Raw genomic sequence first — 18,194 nt, 5'->3', positions numbered from 1 at the left:
ATATGAATAAATAAATATGTTTTGAGTTTTGAGTTTGTTTTGGATGAAAATACTCAAAACAACTTTTTGTTATTTTGAGTTTTCTTAATAATTTTTTTTTTGTTTTCAAAAATGCATTTTTAAAAATAGTAAAGAGAACGCATTTTTATTATTTTAAAAAATTAAAAATTAAAAATAACTTGAAAACAGTAAAGAGAACGCAACTTTACTTTGTTAACTTATCATTTTATTCACCATACACCATATATATATATATATATATATTCATTTAAAATATGACCTCTCTTTAGTAGACTACACAAGGTGTGTTTACTGTATTTTATGAGATACTTGTAAAACGTGGACGTTCATTGATTTGGTTATGATTGTGATTTTTAAGATAAGGGTAACAATAACTATAGTTGTATGTCTTAAATTGTGTTTGTAATCATAATTATATAGTTATGGATTTCATAAGTGTGTTCGTAGCCAATGAATTAACCATGTCCGGGTTTTTATTCCTAATCGTTTTAAAAAAATTGTATAATTACATAAACTGTTTAATTAAATTAAAGAATGGACAACTAATAAAAAAAATACATGAAATTGATAACCAAAGTTAAAAATGCACATTTAAATTACACTTAAACTAAAGATTACATAAATTAGAATTGACCTCGAAATCTAACAATTGAAATGAAAATCTTAAAATGATTACACATTTTATGTGAATTGTTTTTTTTTTTTTAATTTTTTGTTGATATTGTTATAATATATTTTAAGGTAATAATTTTATTCTTTTGAATATTATTATAAATAAATTACAACTTAAGAATATTTCATAAAGGAATATATATTTAAATTATCAATCATGGTTATGATCACAATTTTCGATTACGGATCGGTTACGATTATAGTTTTTTATATAATAATCGTAACAGGCAATTTTTCTATTTTTTTTAACTATAATCATATTCATATTCACTTTACTTAATTTTTATCCATATTCACCGAACACAATTACAGATTTTTTTACTAATTAACTGATCCACGGCAATCACTAAATGCATGATCATTAATCAGCTTTTTAATCTGTATAGATGTACAGAACTATCTAGAATATAAGAATGTAAGGAGAAGTATAACAATGGGCAATTTTTTAATTTATAAATAAAATTATAAGTTTACAATTTCTTACTCGATTTGTGTGTAGATACATGTGTGTTCGTCGTTTCGAAATATATTTAATTGGATCAAGGGTTGGATGATTTCAAGGAGCCCAAGATTGCTCGTCTCCCAATGGGGTATCAGCGGATCCCCTCCATGTGTACTCACTATAAAGTTTTTGGCCACAGTATTTCTAGATGTCCAAAGATTCTTGGTCTAGTTTAGGCCGAGCAGAGTACAGCCCAGGGGACTCAGTTTAGTCTGGTGAATACTAAGGGAATGTGGGCTATAGGTCTTAAGCAAAATGAGGTTAATAAGCTTTCAGCTACTTCTAGGAAGGCCTCCTCTGTGTCATTCATTGAGATTACTGATAGTGCGTCTAAAGCTGTTCCGATCAAGCCAAGTGAGGTGGGGGATTTGATGGCAAATAGATTTTGCACTCTCATTGAGAGGAAATGGACATTCCCTTCCTTAGGGAATTGACCCTCCCTATTAAAGGAGTAGAACAGATGGGGTAGAGATGAATATAGTAGACAAGCGTAAAAGAGGTATTGTGGAGGATGACGATTCTGCATCAGACAAGACAGATAACTCTAGCTCAGAGTATGTGCTAGTCACTACAAAAAAATTAGCATTTAGCGACAATTTTTTTTATATTTTGCAGCGATTTTTTTTAATTTTGCGACGGTTAACATAATCAAGCCGTTATATTAGGCATCGTGAAGCATTTAACGACGATTTTCAGCAATTGCTAAAATAATCGCCGTGTAAAATATTGAATTTTCAAAAAAATTCAAAATTTTTGAATTTTAACAGCAGTTTTAAAACTGCTGCTATTACAACACCAGTTTATAAGCGGAAAGGCCGAGTGCGGGCGCAGGCCCGCACAAGCCACGTGGTACGTGTGGCTATGCTGGAAATTTAATTTTCAAGTCTCTCATTTTCCTTGATTCGAACTCGCAACCTCCCGTACACGCGTGTGCATGCGAGACCAATTGATCTGTGAAGTCTCCTTATAAATTATTCGCGCATATAAATTATATACTAAACCAATCCCATTTTCCATAATTATATTTTATATTTTTTTAATATAAACTGAAAAACATAAATTAATGGATTATTTTTTAAAAGGATAATAGAATAAATTTTAAATAAATTAATTAGATTAAATTAAATAAATTAATTGATTAAAAAATAAAATTAAGATTTTATATATTTTTTAAAATTTCATTTTAAAATTATTAAAATTTTGCTGCATGTTTTTTTATTTTTTTAAAATTAAATTTTTTAATAAATTTTTATTTTTAATTATTTAATTATTTTTTAATTTAACGACGATTTCTAAAAATCATCGCTAAATTACTTAAAAAATTATATTTTCAGACGATTTTAAAAAATCGTAGCAAATATTAATTTAATTTTTATTTAATTATTTAATTATTTTTAAAATTTAGTGGCGATTTCTGAAAATCGCCGCTAAATTGCTTAAAAAATTATATTTTGCGATGATTTTTTTGAAAATCGTTGTAAAATTAAGTTTTTAATGAATTTTTCAACAATTTTGAATAACTGCCGCTAAATGTTAAAGAAATCGCCTTAAAAAAGGAGAGGAAAAAAAATAATGCCATTGAGAGAGCCAAAAATGTTCTCATGTAAGGGTCCAATTATTAATGATCCAGTCTGACAGTTCTAACCTTCCTCATATTTTATGTTTATATGTCATAAGGTTAGTTTTGTGTTAGGTTTTGTGGTCTTTGTTGTGGTTTGGCTTTTGCTTATTTTCTTTATGGTTACTTGGCAGATGCCTTAGTCTAATTTGTAGATGATTGACAGTTTTTTCTATCAATATATCTTATAGAAAAAAAAAAAAATGTGTGTAGATGTTCAGAACTATCTAGAATATAAGTAGTGGTTTTTGATTCAATGTAAGGAGAAGTATAATAATAGGTAAGTAATTAAATGTCAAATGTCCTACCAAGTATCCGTAGGCTTCTACTTACCCTCTCGCATACAAACTTGGTAACAACATTAATTGTTTTGCTTAATTTGTGGGAAACTGATGTTAGATACATCAATCACTTCTGTATCATCTCTTTCCAATTTCACCAGCTTGGCCTCTATATATATGTGTGTTGAAGAGATGGGAATTTACATATGGCCATATCTCTCAGAGATGGCGATTGGAAAGGCTTCATCCAGCAACTTCACTGCGCTAACTATAATGGTGCTTCTAGCCATTGCTTCTGCAGGTTTTTCTCTCTTCCTCCAAGCATTCTACCTACAATACAATAATATTATACTACGTACTCAATCGAGACTTCATAGAGGGAGCATTAATTGAGTCAGCTCACGAGACTCAACTCGAGATCTGAGACTCACCAACAATACCGCCTACTACTAGAATATAACTTTGATTATTATTATATATACTGAGATTTCACTGCAAATTAAACATACGGTTCCAGGTTGGTTAGGGGAGGTGGTGATGGTGGTGGAAGGAGGTCAGCTGGATGAACTGCCACACTGCAAACAAAGCAAAGATTGCTGGCCTATCTGTAAAAGTTGTGCAATTTGCGCTTGCCTTTCAGGGATCTGTGTCCGTGGATGTCCAGGGCCACCCCGAGCACCTTCAACCGAGAATTAACTCCGCCGGCAGCAGTCGGAAACCGCCACAGAAAGTGCAGCTACTTACATTTGCATGCTTGCTGCATCTGTGCTAGACATAAAGAACAGAAAATAAAATTAATGTTATTTTATGAATCTGCTCTAAAAACTGAAGCCTTGGGGTAATGAAATAATGATCTTGTGAGATTTTGATGTTATCTTATTTTGCTTTCCCATTTGATTTTAGGGTTTTTAATGTCTTCTTAGCGATTTGGTTGTGTCCTTAATTGTTTATTCTTTTCTATATCTCTCATGGTTGGCCCAGAAGAGCTTTCCTTATTAAGATGGGGATTATTATTAAATTTGGATCGGTCATGAAATCGATTGGGATAGGGTTATGGGTCGAATTACTAGTTTGAAGATTCATATCTAGATCTCTAATATATTAAATTAATATTACATTGTTCATCCTTATTCGAATTTATTGAACATTACTTAAAATAATATTCAAAAAATATTGAAAACAATTAAAATAACATGAGAGCATGAAGTCAAATGTTCAAATTTAATTATTAACAACAAAAAATTAATTAAGATTTTCAAGTCGCTTAGTTGCAAGACATACAAATTAGAACTAGATATAGAATGTTTATCAAAGATAAAATATATATATATATATATATAAATTGGTTGATTTTGATCAATTTATATGCATATCCAATCTTTTTCTTGAACCAAACCATTTGATTGGCTCCCAATCTAATAGGCTAAAGTTGGTCTAGTTATGCCAAATAGCTTGTGCTTCTCATGAGCCATTGAGTCGAGCCCGTGAAAAAGCACAGCTTGACTTAACTTGTTATTGTGTTCAGCATATAATATTCGATCGAAGGCCTAACTTAATTAAAATTTTCAGATCTTGACTCAACTCGACTCATAACTCATTTGGCTTACTCAACCAATTCCAAATTAAAAAGAAATAAAAATTTCAAGAATAAAAATATAAGGGCCCGACCCATATAGTTAGACTAGATTTGCCCAGGGCTCATTCTAACCAAACCATAAGGTCGTGTCCCTTTAGGGTCCGACCCAGCCTATATTAAAAATCTGACTCATTAGACATATTAAATAATATTGCCTGATTTGCATCCCCATGGGCCATGGCTATTGGCTATGCATGAGCTTCAAGTGGAAAGTTAAGGTTGCGTTTTTTTTATTTTTTAATTTTTAGTTTTAAGTTTTAAATTTATTTTTAATTTTATGTTTAGATAGTCTGTTTTAGAAAATTAAAAACGTATTTTTTTTGTTATTTTGAAAAATTATTTTTCAAAACAGAAAATTAGAAAACATGTTTTCTTTAAAATTTTAAAAATAATTTTCTAATAATATTTTATTCAATAAATTTGATTATTTAGTAAATTAGAAATATTTAATGTTAATATATTATTAAAAAAATATATACAATTTAAAGTTAATGAATTTTGTAATATTTTTTTATTATAATAATAAAATATGATTAAATAAATAAATAAATATATTTTGTGTTTAGAATTTATTTTGGATGAAAACTCTCAAAATAATTTTTTGTTATTTTGAGTTTTTTTATATATATTTTTTATTTTTAAAAATATATTTTTAAAAATAATAAAGAGAACGCATTTTTAATATTTTAAAAAATTAAAAATTAAAAATAACTTAAAAATAACAAAGAGAATGGAACCTAAGCAGCTTAAATATTTATCAACTCAGAAATTGGCCCCATACGATGTTCAATGGACAGAGGCTTCTATTAAATATGCAGGGCCTTGTGATCACAACATTCTTTTTTTTTTTTCTTTTTTTGAGTTTATTACTGTTATTCATCATTTGCTACCTTCTCACTCGTCCCCTCCTTTACCCTCATTTTTCTAATTACATTCCAATTTGGGATGCATGCATGGAGGGGAAGTATGATTTTTTTTTTTTTTTAACATTTTTAGTATGTTATCCTTCTTATTAAATTTAAGTTTTTACACTTGTTTAATAAAATACCCTTTAATAAAAGGAGATAATCATTTTTATTTTTTTATAGAAGCAATAAGGAAAATTTGAGCTTCACAAAAGTAATTTTCATAGAAATGTGTCTTTCCAAAATAGAAGTTTTACAAGATGGAAATTGAAATTAAGTAGGCAATGTCATGCTTTCTATTAAAAAATAGGGTAAATTGCATCACTTTTAGGCCACTTTCATGAAGACCACATATGATTCAAAATTGGCCTCCCAAGTCTTTATGCTTTCTTATGTGTAGGGTCGCAAATGAGGCGAGCTATTTTTAAGTAGCTTGGTGTTTGGCTCGACTAGAATTAGAATGTTTTGAAAATAAGATATATTGTAACTTGAAAATCAATTAACTAATATATATGATTAATAAAGAGTAAATTATCATTTAATCGAGTAAGAAAATATTTAGTTAAGTAATAAATGTTGTACTCGACTAACTTATTCTTTTAATCGAGTAAGATTTGAACTGAACATGTAAGGGATTAATTGATTATATACTTATTTTATTTAAATATATGATGAAATAACATTACTCAAGTAACTATATCCTTTAATCAAGTAATAAATTTGAATCAAAATGACAAGTCTTTGTATTTATATCATTAATTGACTAAGAAAAACTATTAATCGATCATTCATTTCATTCCAATTCATTGTATATATACTATAGCAACAACCCACACAGTATAGTAAATACCTGAGGTAGAAACGTCTCATTCCCTCTTCCAGCCTCTAATACTAATAGGCAACTTACCAGAAATCACATCCTTTAGGTCACTCGATGTGGAAGTAGTTAACCTCAAATGTTACCAGGAAATTTCCCTTACTAGCCAACTAGGTTGATATGACAACAATGGGACCAAAAGTAAATTCTAATCAGAGACCATTGGTTTATCCAAACCATGCGGTTTATATGTGTCACCAACACCCTGCCAAACCCGAAACATCATCAATTAAACTATTCTAGCTAACCTGGTAACAGGATATCTACACCCAATGATAGCCTTCTCGTTCCATGCGCAACAATCCTTACCCACTCTTAAATCCATTTTTTTTTCTTCACTCTTATAACATAAATTCACCTCAAGAAACAATCTTGAATGAGCTAAACAGTCAATGAGCTCAAGCAGTAGTCCACCGCTAGCCTCAGCTTCTGCTTTAGAAGGTAACTCTCCCCTTAATTACACCTGGGTATTCTTTCTTATGTTATCATGCTTCATACACCCGTCCTCCCAGCACATTTGAGTTTCCAATAGCGACATAACCATCAAATCGTTGTCTCAGGCGGACCGCCTAGACCTCATCTATTAGGCCTTGTTCATTTAATTATGCACTTTCCTAGAATCTAATTATACTAATCACCGGGCGAAAACTCCCCGAATGGCATTACACTAGTATTCCAAATTTCCAGCTACCACGAGTTTATAGATAACACAATTCAGCCTCAACACCTACAGACTGCCTTTTTTGCTCCCAAGTAAATGCTAAAATGCCACATGGAAACCCATAATTCTTTGATCAATCTACTCCATTACATTCCATTTACTCGAATCCTCAGGCGCTCATCAATACACATCTAACATGTATTTTTTCATTACTACATATAGCAGATATCGAGCTCCCAGCAAAGAGACCGACAGATGGGAAGAGAACAGATGATTATTGGCCACCGGCCAACAACTCCCTTACCCACGATCGACTACCTACTATGTCTCGCTACTGCCTTACCCATTTCCTTACGGTTACTCATAAACATACATGTGTGCGCACCTACCAATAAGAGTGGCCTAGTAGGTCACAATAACATCGTGCATCACAGTAAAAAAAAAAAAAAAAAAATTGCTCATACCGTCATATTACTGATTCCCTTCAATGTTTTTGGAACGATTTTTTGTGGTCAAGTTATGCTAAGCAATTAATCAATGTTTCCTACACGAGTCTGAGGTATGAGAGTTTCAACAAGGCATAAGTGGAAAGTGTGTACCTACGGAAGGACCAATCATTACATGGGTGACTACCTCTTAGGCGACCGTTCCTTTTCGGGATCGACAGCTCGTATCCTTTCCTTCTTAGCTAAGGCCCATATTTGGAGCTATAACGACTCGTCAGTGGGTCTAAGAGTTTATTAATATTTTATTTTTGAGCATGGGAGATTTTTCCCCTATTAAATTAAATGTGAAAAATATTTTTATGTGACAAAATTCATGTAAGTAAATTATGTGCTTAATTTAATGGATTGGGTTGCTCATTTGGGCCTAAGCCCATGCATTAGTGGGTTGTATATTAATTAAATGAGAATGATTTTGATTGGGGCCTATTATGGAAATGGGCCACTTTGAATTGGGCTAGTGAGTGAGCTTGAGCCCATATATTTAAGTGGATTGAATGAAATAAATAGAAAAAGAAAGAAAAAAGGCAAATGTCAAAAATGGGCATGCTTTATGAACAAGGGTGAGGTAAAAAAGGGAATTTGCATAATTGGTTTGAAAAAGAAAATGAGAAAAAAAAATGCAAAATGACCATAAGGGGCATAAGGATATTTTGTGTTGTGTGTGTGAGTGGAGGGCAGAATGGTAATTTTCAAGGGGTTGGTTGGCAGCCCACTCCTCCTCTTTTTCTCCCCATGCTGCCTTATCTCTCCCTTATTCTTCTTCTTCTTCTCCTAACTGTGGCTTCTCCTCTTTTTTCTTCATTTTCTTCTTTTTCTTCAATTTTCTTCTTCTTATTGATGGGGGTTTCAAGGATGCAATTGGAAGAGACTTCTTCTTCTTCTTCTTTTTCTTCTTCTTCTTCTTCTCATCGATTTTCATCATCAAATGCAAGTTCTACTTAAACTTAAATTTCATTTTATTCAAGTTTCTTTTTCTCTTTTTTTTTTTTTTTTTCATTTGATGCAAGATGTTGTCTTCTCCATTGTGTTGAAATCATTTTTGATAAAATGGCTTCTCTCATTTGGTTGTAAATGTTGCATTAATTTCTTAACTTGTGCGTTTTCCCATTTGAGATGGTTTTGGGTCTCTTTGAAAGTCTCCATGGGGTATATTTCACCCCATTTTTCGTTCATGGAATGACATTTGTGGGTTAGGAAGCTAGATGAGGGGGTTTTGCTGTGTTTGGTATTCATTTCGTTTGTTTTTTATTGCGTCGGGTCGACTTATCTATGGGTTAAGTCGACTCGGTAAAGGCTTGTTATTGTAGTCATTTTTCTCCCTGTTCTTAGATAAGTCGACTTAATTTTCCCCTAAGTTGACTTAGCCTCAGTCGACTTATTTTCTCCTTAAGTCGACTTAGCGATTTCTGTCAACACTGCACATGTTACGCTATTTTGGTCATAACTTTTGATGTAGAAGTCAGAATTAAGATCCGTTTGAAGCGTTATAAACTAGACTTCGAGGGATTCAATTTGATATATAATATAATATAATTTGGTTATTATTTGAGTTGGTTAAGGCTTTTCTCAATCCAAATTAAGTATGATTATTAAGATAAATTATTATTAAATGCTTCCGTTAATACCACTCAATCCTCTAAAATGATAGGACATGGTCGAAGATTCATATATGTATATACATGGGTTTCATGTGATAATAGTGTAAGTGAATTGCATGAGGAAGCAAGATGTTAATCATTTGGGAAGTTGTTAAGAAATGTCCATGGTTAGCGTATTCTAGGAACCTCATGTGTGATGCATTGCTATCATCATATAAATAATTGTCCTTAATTGATGTAGTAAAACCTATTTAAATATGAATTGTGAAAGAGCCAAGAACCTTAATGGAAAAAAAATTGAGGATATGTGAATGTCATTTGTCATAGCATTGTTGTGGTTCTGTTGTATGGTATTGTGTGTTATTTTATCTTGCATTATAATGATGGGTCATGGGTTGCATTCATTAGGGGGTTATGCTTTGTATGTGATGGGACCGTGAACATTGGCATGACACAGTTGGCTTATGAGTGCTAACTTGTGTATGTTAGGCGAGCATATGCATTAGAGCATTCATGTGTTTGAATTCTTACGTGGACGTAGTATGGCTTGATGCTTGGCTTATAAGGGCCTTGCCATCATGTTACTGCTACAAGAGCAATTGCATTCCTTATATGTCGCATTGTGTAACACCCTAGGTATGAGTGTGAATTTAATTAAATAAATTATGAAAATAAGGGCATGTGGCATTCCAAAATTATCCTAGGTTGGCTGATGGAAGTTTATAAATTTGAGATATCTTTAGAAGGGAAATATGATAATTTGGATATTATCCCATTAAAAGAGAAAAATTATGGGTGAAAATGTGTAAATAAATCCTATGTGAAGGATTTAATTTTGATTAATTTATAGAGAAATATTATATAGCCAAGATTGAGCATGGGCAGCAAAGTGGGTGTCAAATAGTGACACTTGGCAAGTTCTCATTCAATAAGATGAGATATTAAAGAAATAATAAATTGCCAAATTAAGTGCATGGATGATACTTGGCGAATTCTTGGGAGTAGAGAGGTGTGAATTATTTTGTGGGTGGAGATTTTGAGTAAAAAAGAGTGATTAAAGTAAATCAAAAAGGATTAGAAAAAGAGTTACTCTAGCCTTTAGTGAGGGTAATCATTAGGGTAAATAAGGTAAAGGGAAAAGAAATTGGAAAGTTGTCATGCAATTATGATGGAAAATAATCTTATTAAATTAAATAAGAAATCATGTGAAATATGTCTTTCAAAGTGATGTATATGAAAATAGTCCCATTTAAATAAATGATGAGAAATTGAAAATTCAAGAAATCTAGTGGTTGAGAATTGGTCTTGGAATAAGGCTTGATCCAAGGGCCATGAGTGGTTCTTGAAGATTGGCATGAATTGCCAACATAATGAGAGATTAATTTTAAGAAATGGATAATGGAGATCTTGTTGGATAGGGAAATTTTCTCTTTGACCAAGGATTGTGTTTCTTCTCAAGGGTAGAGATTGAATCCTTTGTGATTAAAAGGATGAGATTAAAAGTTTATTAAGCACGTGGATTGTGCTTGTAGTGAAGGGTGGAGATTGGTTCTCTCGATTCCATAAGATCCAAAGGCTTGGATTGAATCTTGAGTTGAAAATAAAAATTAGAATGAGAAAATAGGAGAAATATAAATAAAAGGGAGGATGAGAAGGCCAAATCTCTTTGACCGAGAGTGAATTTGAAGTAGAAGTAGAAAAGTTCAAGTGAAGAGCAAGAGGTAAGCCTTGAAAGCCTTCTAGTTATTTCAATTTTTAGTTTTGAAAATAGTTTTAATGATCAAAGATTATTTTTCTTTAAGGGTTGAAAGCAAATACGTCTTGCAAGCTAAAGATTGTGGGGGATCTAAAGAAGTTTAAGGTAAGGGATGACCCCATGGGTGGTGGTCTTACATATTTAGCAAATGTTTGTTATGAGTTTCATGCGTTTGCAAGTATATATGCATTTGAGTGCTTTAGTGGACCTTTGGCCATAAGGAGGACTAGGAGTTGGGAAAAAAGGGCTGGTTGAAGTCTCCACCTTGAAAGGTTATGAAGGCTAGGAAGACTACCCATATTTGCATTACATCTCGCATTACATGGTTACTTATGCTCTCATTTGTTTTTCATTGTACCCTTATTGAGCAATAGCTCATAAGGTCATTTTGGATCTCTTTGTAGGTGGTGAAAGCTCAAAGGGAAATGTCATCTTGGAAGGGGTAAGAGCTATGAGTATGGAAGACTAGTTGTGGAGCCTTCATATTTTGTAATGGTGTTTAAAAGTTTGATGAAATTTAAACTTGAATATGTATCCTAATTTGGTGTATGTTGTGTAAGTACCTCATGGTTGTATAGCCTTATTTTGGGGTGAATGTGAGAGATTTATGTTTTAATTTATGTAAAAATTAAAATTACAGAAAGTATGGGATAATAAAAAAAAAAAGAGAAAAAAATGGGCTAACAGACGCGTAGGCACACGGTGGGAGTGGCCGGCCCAGCGAGTGCTACTTGCATGCGAGACAGGTGTGTGGCAGGCAGGCGGTGGGTGCGACTGGTGCTGTCGCCACCCCACTTTGTTGTTGTTTTCATTTATTTTATTTTTTTATTTTATTCTTGAAATTTTTGGACTAAAAGCATGTTTATAAAAATAAATAAATATGGATTTGAGCCTACAAAATATTTATTAAATTAATGTAAATATTGAGGCATTTCTGAAAAAATTTCTACATTTTGAAAAATAAAATAAGGGGGTATTTTCCTTGAATTTTAGAAAAAATGGATGAGAAAACTTGATATTTTGAATTTCAAAAATTTACTTATTAAATGATGGAAGTTTGATGTATTTTGGAAAAATAAATGAAGGTTTGGCTAAGGAGAAATTGATTAAATTTTTCAAAGGGGAGATTAACCCAAATATTTTCTAAGGAAAATTGGGAATGAGAAATAGGTTAATAATTAGGCTAAATGTATTTTTCTAATAAATAAGGCCTTGAGCCATAGTGTAGTAAAGCGAGTTGTGGTTCGGTTGTTTTCTATTGAGTCCTGGATGAGTCATCCTTAGCCCATCATTATGAGCTAGAAAAGGGTGACCCTCACCAAGGTTTTGGGTTTAACTCAGCGAGGTCTTTGATATTTCGTTTCCCGAATCCTTAAGTGAGTCAAAAGGAGGGATGAAACCTAGTTCCCACCTAGGGTATTTCTCATTGAAACATAGCATGTCTCTTCATTATTTGCCTTGGCGGGTGAGTAGTCCGGTTGATTATTCAATAGTGACACTCGTGGTGGGAGCGGAGTGTTACACATTGTATGGTGGTAATGATGGTGAGAGTTGACTTGTGATTATGATGCATAAGACTGTGGATGGAGGCTCATAGCAGCTAAATCATGTGATATGTAAGACTGTGGGTGGAGGCCCACAGCAGTTGGATCTTATGATGTGTAAGGCTGTGGGTGGAGGCCCACAACAGCTTGTGACCTTGATGAGATTGTGGGTGCTGTGGCACATGATAACGCCAGTGATGGATAAGATATCTATAGATGTGGTACGGGAGCCTTGGGCTCATGTGGTTGATTTGGTAGCCCGTCCTGGGCTGCTGGCAGGTTTGTATTCAAGGTCTTAGCTACCAGTGTATGCATTTTATGTGGGGCCCAAGGACCATATGTGTGCATCTATGCATTTATGTCATGGCTGGATATTTATGTAACCACATGGCATGGATTGTGTGTCATTTATGCATATGAGACTAGCGTGATGTTCAAGGAAAGTCTGGTCAAATCCAGTTTTTGTTGTTTTATACACTTGCCAAGCCTCATGGTTCACTTTGAAAAATGTGTTTTGATGAAGCATACTAAATTATATTCTCTTGTGGGATGATGTTGTCAAGCGTAGAAGGCATGAACTCAAGTGAGATTTAGTCGTCGGGTACTGATTTTCCCTTGGCTCCATGTTATGCATGCCTTTGTATATTGGGTTTCTTGTTGTTTCCCTTTGCTATATGCTTGCTGAGCCTTGTGGCTGACCCTTGCTTCTTTTGTCATTCCAGGAAAAGAAGAACGTAGTTTTGGGGCCGAGTTCCAATTAGATGTATACAGAGATATCCCAGCCTCAAAGATCCATGGGTGTAGTTTGAGGGTATGATTAGAGGGTTTCATTTTGTATTTAAAGCCTTGATGCCATTTTATTTTGAAAATGTATGGGTGGTAAGCCCTATAAGATAATGTAAAGAATGATGTAATATTTATTATGGCTCATATTGTTTTTGAGCAAATATGGAAATGAAAATAATTTTTTTTGTAAATTTTGAGTGATCTTGTATCTGTATCCATCTTGAATGGACATTCACTTGGACTTCCTATGCTAACGGAAAAATCCGAGAGCAGGCCTTGATAGGAGCAATCATTACCTTCTCCAAAATAACTCCCCCCCACCCCATTCAGTATACACTTTAATTTGACTTTTAGTCGAAACAAAGAGTGAAAAGCTATTGTTGTAACCCCCATCTAAAGGTAGTTCTCTTGGAGAAGGCAATATTTGTGGGAAAAGCAATTCTCACGAAAGGGTCCCCCAAAGGACCACGCAACATGTAATGACCCACATTTCCAAGGTGCGTCACTATGCTAGTATTTTTTTTCCCCTTAAATCATTCCTCTCCCCACAATACAATCTCTTAACGCCATGATTATCATATTTAAAAATCCCTAACGTACACATATTTAACATTCCAAACGATAAGCTAAGGAATGGTAACTATCCATTTGCAGAAGCAGAATCAAAACCCAACGGAATATTGTAACTGTAAAGAAAGTAAATCCATACAAATTGTTCAATAACCACAATATTACAATATCCGACAACAAATTTAACATAAAATAGTTGAAGCATGCAACCTATCATGATTCTCACAATCTGTCTTAGCACGAGCGTAGGACTTATTACACAACTACTAACACAATCACATTTCACAGTCTCTTCACCTTTTCGCCTGCTCGTCTCGCTTGGAACGTTGAATATCCCAGGGAGATAAATCCAAATTAGAATATGAAACTTCTAAATGAGGTTTAAAATAGTTTTCATGAATGTATGATGCATGTGCATAAAAATTAATCGACACCTTAGAGTGGCCTTGATAGCATTCTAACCCCGACATAGAAACTAAGGCAGTCATCCCGACAAACACACGGCCATGGGATACCCCTATGGTCATTCTGGTAATCACCCTTGGGGAAATGCAGATCAACCTACTTAGGGCAAACATCCCACACCATCATGTCCAACATAAATGACACAAACACGAGATGCCAATAATATCATACCCAATGAAAAATTACCTTTATTGAGGTAATATAAAATGATTATGCACATGTATGACAAGATGCGCATATGTCAACATAACTTTGGTGAAATCCTCATAATCCCATGTTCACTTAAAGAAATAATATCACATATAAAGTTTCTGGGAGAACCCCTCACCTTGATTTAGTTTCTTAGGCTTCCTCGGTATATGTGTTCTAACCTCAAAACATGTGCCCTGACAAATTTTCTGGTGAAGACTTCAAAAAATTAATAAAACTTAATTTCCTAATTTTTCAGAATTTTTTCTCAATTTTTTTCCTTCTTTTCCATTTTTTTTCTCACCCCCACACGCTGCCCACGCACATAGTGCGTACCTTCACGAGCCCGATTCTGGTCATCTTTTTCGACCTCTCCTTTGTTGCCGATGACTGGTTTTAGCCTTTTTTTTTCTTTGATTTTCTTTTTCCTTCTTGGCCTACTCGATCTTCTGAACATGATGACATATCTATTGGTTCAAAACAACCAACCGAACACCCTCATTTTGGTCGTTTAAACGTTGATTTCCGTTAAAGCTCAATTTTTCGGCCAAACTTCGAATCACCTTCAAATTAACATGAAAACTCACCAAATTCTCTAGAAATGATCTCCACAACTTGGAGAACAAAATCCCTTTATCAAAAACCCTCAGTTTTTCCCAAAACACTCTGATTGCATGACTTAATTTTGAAGAAACCCTTGGCTTAACCTCTACTATTTATAGTCTTTTTCGGCCAAATCTCCAGCCAATAAGGTCACCCCACGACCCCGAGCTTATCCCTAAGGCTATGATAACATGTCCCTCCTCTTTAATCAGCCATTTGATGTTGATATTGGTACCCACAATACGACTAACGATTTCTGGCAAGTTTCACACTATATTTGGAGTTTGGCCCTTCCTCTTTCACTTCTTACACTTTCACCCCATTGCCCCCAAGTCCTCAAGTTCCCAAAATTTTCACTAAATTCCCACAACTTTTGAAAATTACACTCTAGCCCCAAAATTTTAGAAAATTTCACTTATACCCCAAAATAATTATACTCAAGTCCTTAAGAAATTCTCAAGTATTACGTCCACCACTCCCTGGCATAGCATCATGTTTTCTCCTAAGCCCTATTGTTTGTGTAATGACCCGTTAGTGGGTCTATGAGCTTATTAATATTTTATTTATTGGCATTGGAAATTTTGTTCCTATTAAATTAAATGTGGAAAATATTTTTATGTGGCCAAATCTATGTAAGTAAATTATGTGTTTAATTTAATGCATTGGGTTACCCAGTTGGGCCTAAGTCCATGTATTAATGGGTTGTGTTTTTAATTAAATGGGAATGATTTTAATTAGGGCTATGATAGAAATGGGCCAGTTTGAGTTGGGTTAGTGAAATGGGCTTTGGGCCATGTATATGGAATGATATGTATTAATGAGTAAAAAAAAATGGGAAAAGAAAAGGAAAAATGAGGCAATGTCCAAAAGGGGCTTAGATATTTAGTGGAGTGTGTGTTGTGTAGAGGGGGAAAATGGGAAGAGAAAAGTTGGGGAGTAGTTGGAGGTGGCGTGAAAGCCACTCCTCTCCCATTCCTTCTCCATCTCTCAATTCTTCTTCTTGTTCTTACTTCTTCTCTCCCTCTCTTTAGAATGTTCTTCTTCTTGTTCTTATTCTTTTCTTTTTCTTCCTACATTCTTCTTGATCGGAGCTTCAAGAGGTGAGAGTTTAAGCTTTTAGTGGGTTGTTTCTTCTTCCAAGCATCTTCAAAGGGAAGTTCTTCTTGCACTTTTATTTTAATTTGTGCAAGCTTTCCTTCTTTTTCATTGCGATGTTGAAATGCTTCATAGTTCTTTATCTTCTCATTGTTAAAAATTATTTTTGGTATTAGTTGTATATTTTCTTTGAACCCTATGTTATGTCAAAACTTTACTTGGGTCATTTTGTTGGTCTCGTTGGGGCTTGTTCACCCAATTTTTCGTTCAAAGAATGACATTTGTGGGTTAGGAAGCTAGTGGTGGACATTTCGGGGGTGTTTTGGGTCCATTTCGTGTGTTTTGTGTGCGTCGAGTTAACTAATTTTGGGGTCTAGTCAACTCAATAGAGGTTTGTTTTCTCATATTTTAGTGCCAGCCCTCGGCCTAGCCAACTAATCAATTTAATCAATCGACTAAGAATTTCCTTAGTCAATTAAGCTTTAGTCGACTATTCCTTCAAAAAGTCGACTATTCCTTCCATTAGTCGATTATTCATTCCATTAGTCAACTATTCCCTTTCTTTCAACACTATGCATGTTACACACTTTTGACTATAACTTTTTATCCCGATATCAGAATTAAGATCCATTTTTTTTTTCTTACGACCCTAACTCAATAAGCTTCGATTTGGTATAGGATTTGATCCATTTGAACAACTATTGAGTCTTTGGGATTCTTTTGAATTGTATGCTTGATTCATAGCTTTCTCCTTCCTTAAACTTTGTTCAATCTTTAATTTTGGAAATTGAATACTTCCACCTTGACCCAGTTATCAATACTATCCAATAATTGCACCTAATTGATGTGGTAGGGCCTATTTAAATGTTGAATTGTGTGAAATAACCAAGAATCTTAATGGGCAAAAATTGAGGGTGTGTGAATGTCCCTTGTTATAACATTGCTTGTGGTTGTGTACATTGCATTATGATATATTGCTTCGCATTATGATGTTGGGTCATGGGTTGCATTCATTGGGGGGTCTTGCTTTATATGTGTTAGGAGCGTGAGCATTGGCATGACACGGTTGGGCTGTGAGTGTTGACTTGTGTATGTTAGGCGAGTATATGCATTAGAGCATTCGTGTGTGTGAATTCCTATGTGGGTATAGCATGGCCTGATGCTTGGTTTATGGGGGGCTTGACATCACGTTAATGCTGTAAGAACCATTGCATTCCTTATATGCAACATTACATGAGGGTATTGGACTCGGGAACCGTGTACTAACCAAAGGCTGGGAGTACTAGATCGGGTACCGTGTACTAACCAAACGCTAGGGATACTGGACTGGGAACCATGTACTAGCCAAAGTCTGGGGGTACAGGGACCAAGGACACAGAAATTGTTTAGGCCCAGTGGGGAAGAATCTGGTGCATACTCCACGGGCATTCTTGAGACTTCAGGGGATGATTTGGCATATACCTCAAAAGTCCTTGGAAGCCTGTTCTTGACTACTAATAAGTTTGTATACTAGTTCTTGGGTGCTAGTGTCTGGACTTTATGTGGGCCCTAAGAACCATATGTGTGCATTTATGCATTTTCGATTATGATTTTGCATTATGGTACATAGCATGACTTAATATGTGATATATATTCATGTGTGGGGGATTTTGATGGGCGAGTCAACTATCAGCCCTATTATCCTTTTTCTAGGTATGATGTTATATGACCACATGGCATGGATTGTGTGTTGTTTATGTATATGAGATCTGCTTGTGTTTCCATATGCAGCATGATATGCATGATGTTCAGGGAAAGTCTGGTCATATCCATTTTTCATTGTTTTTATGCATTTGTCGACCCTTATGGCTCACCTTGAAGAAATGTGTTTTGATGAAGCATAAGAAAGTGTATTTCTTTGAGAAGGTTG

Source organism: Diospyros lotus, chromosome 3, assembly GCF_014633365.1.
Source record: "Diospyros lotus cultivar Yz01 chromosome 3, ASM1463336v1, whole genome shotgun sequence".
NCBI classification, from domain to species: domain Eukaryota; kingdom Viridiplantae; phylum Streptophyta; class Magnoliopsida; order Ericales; family Ebenaceae; genus Diospyros; species Diospyros lotus.
Note: the sequence above shows the minus strand (reverse complement) of the source record.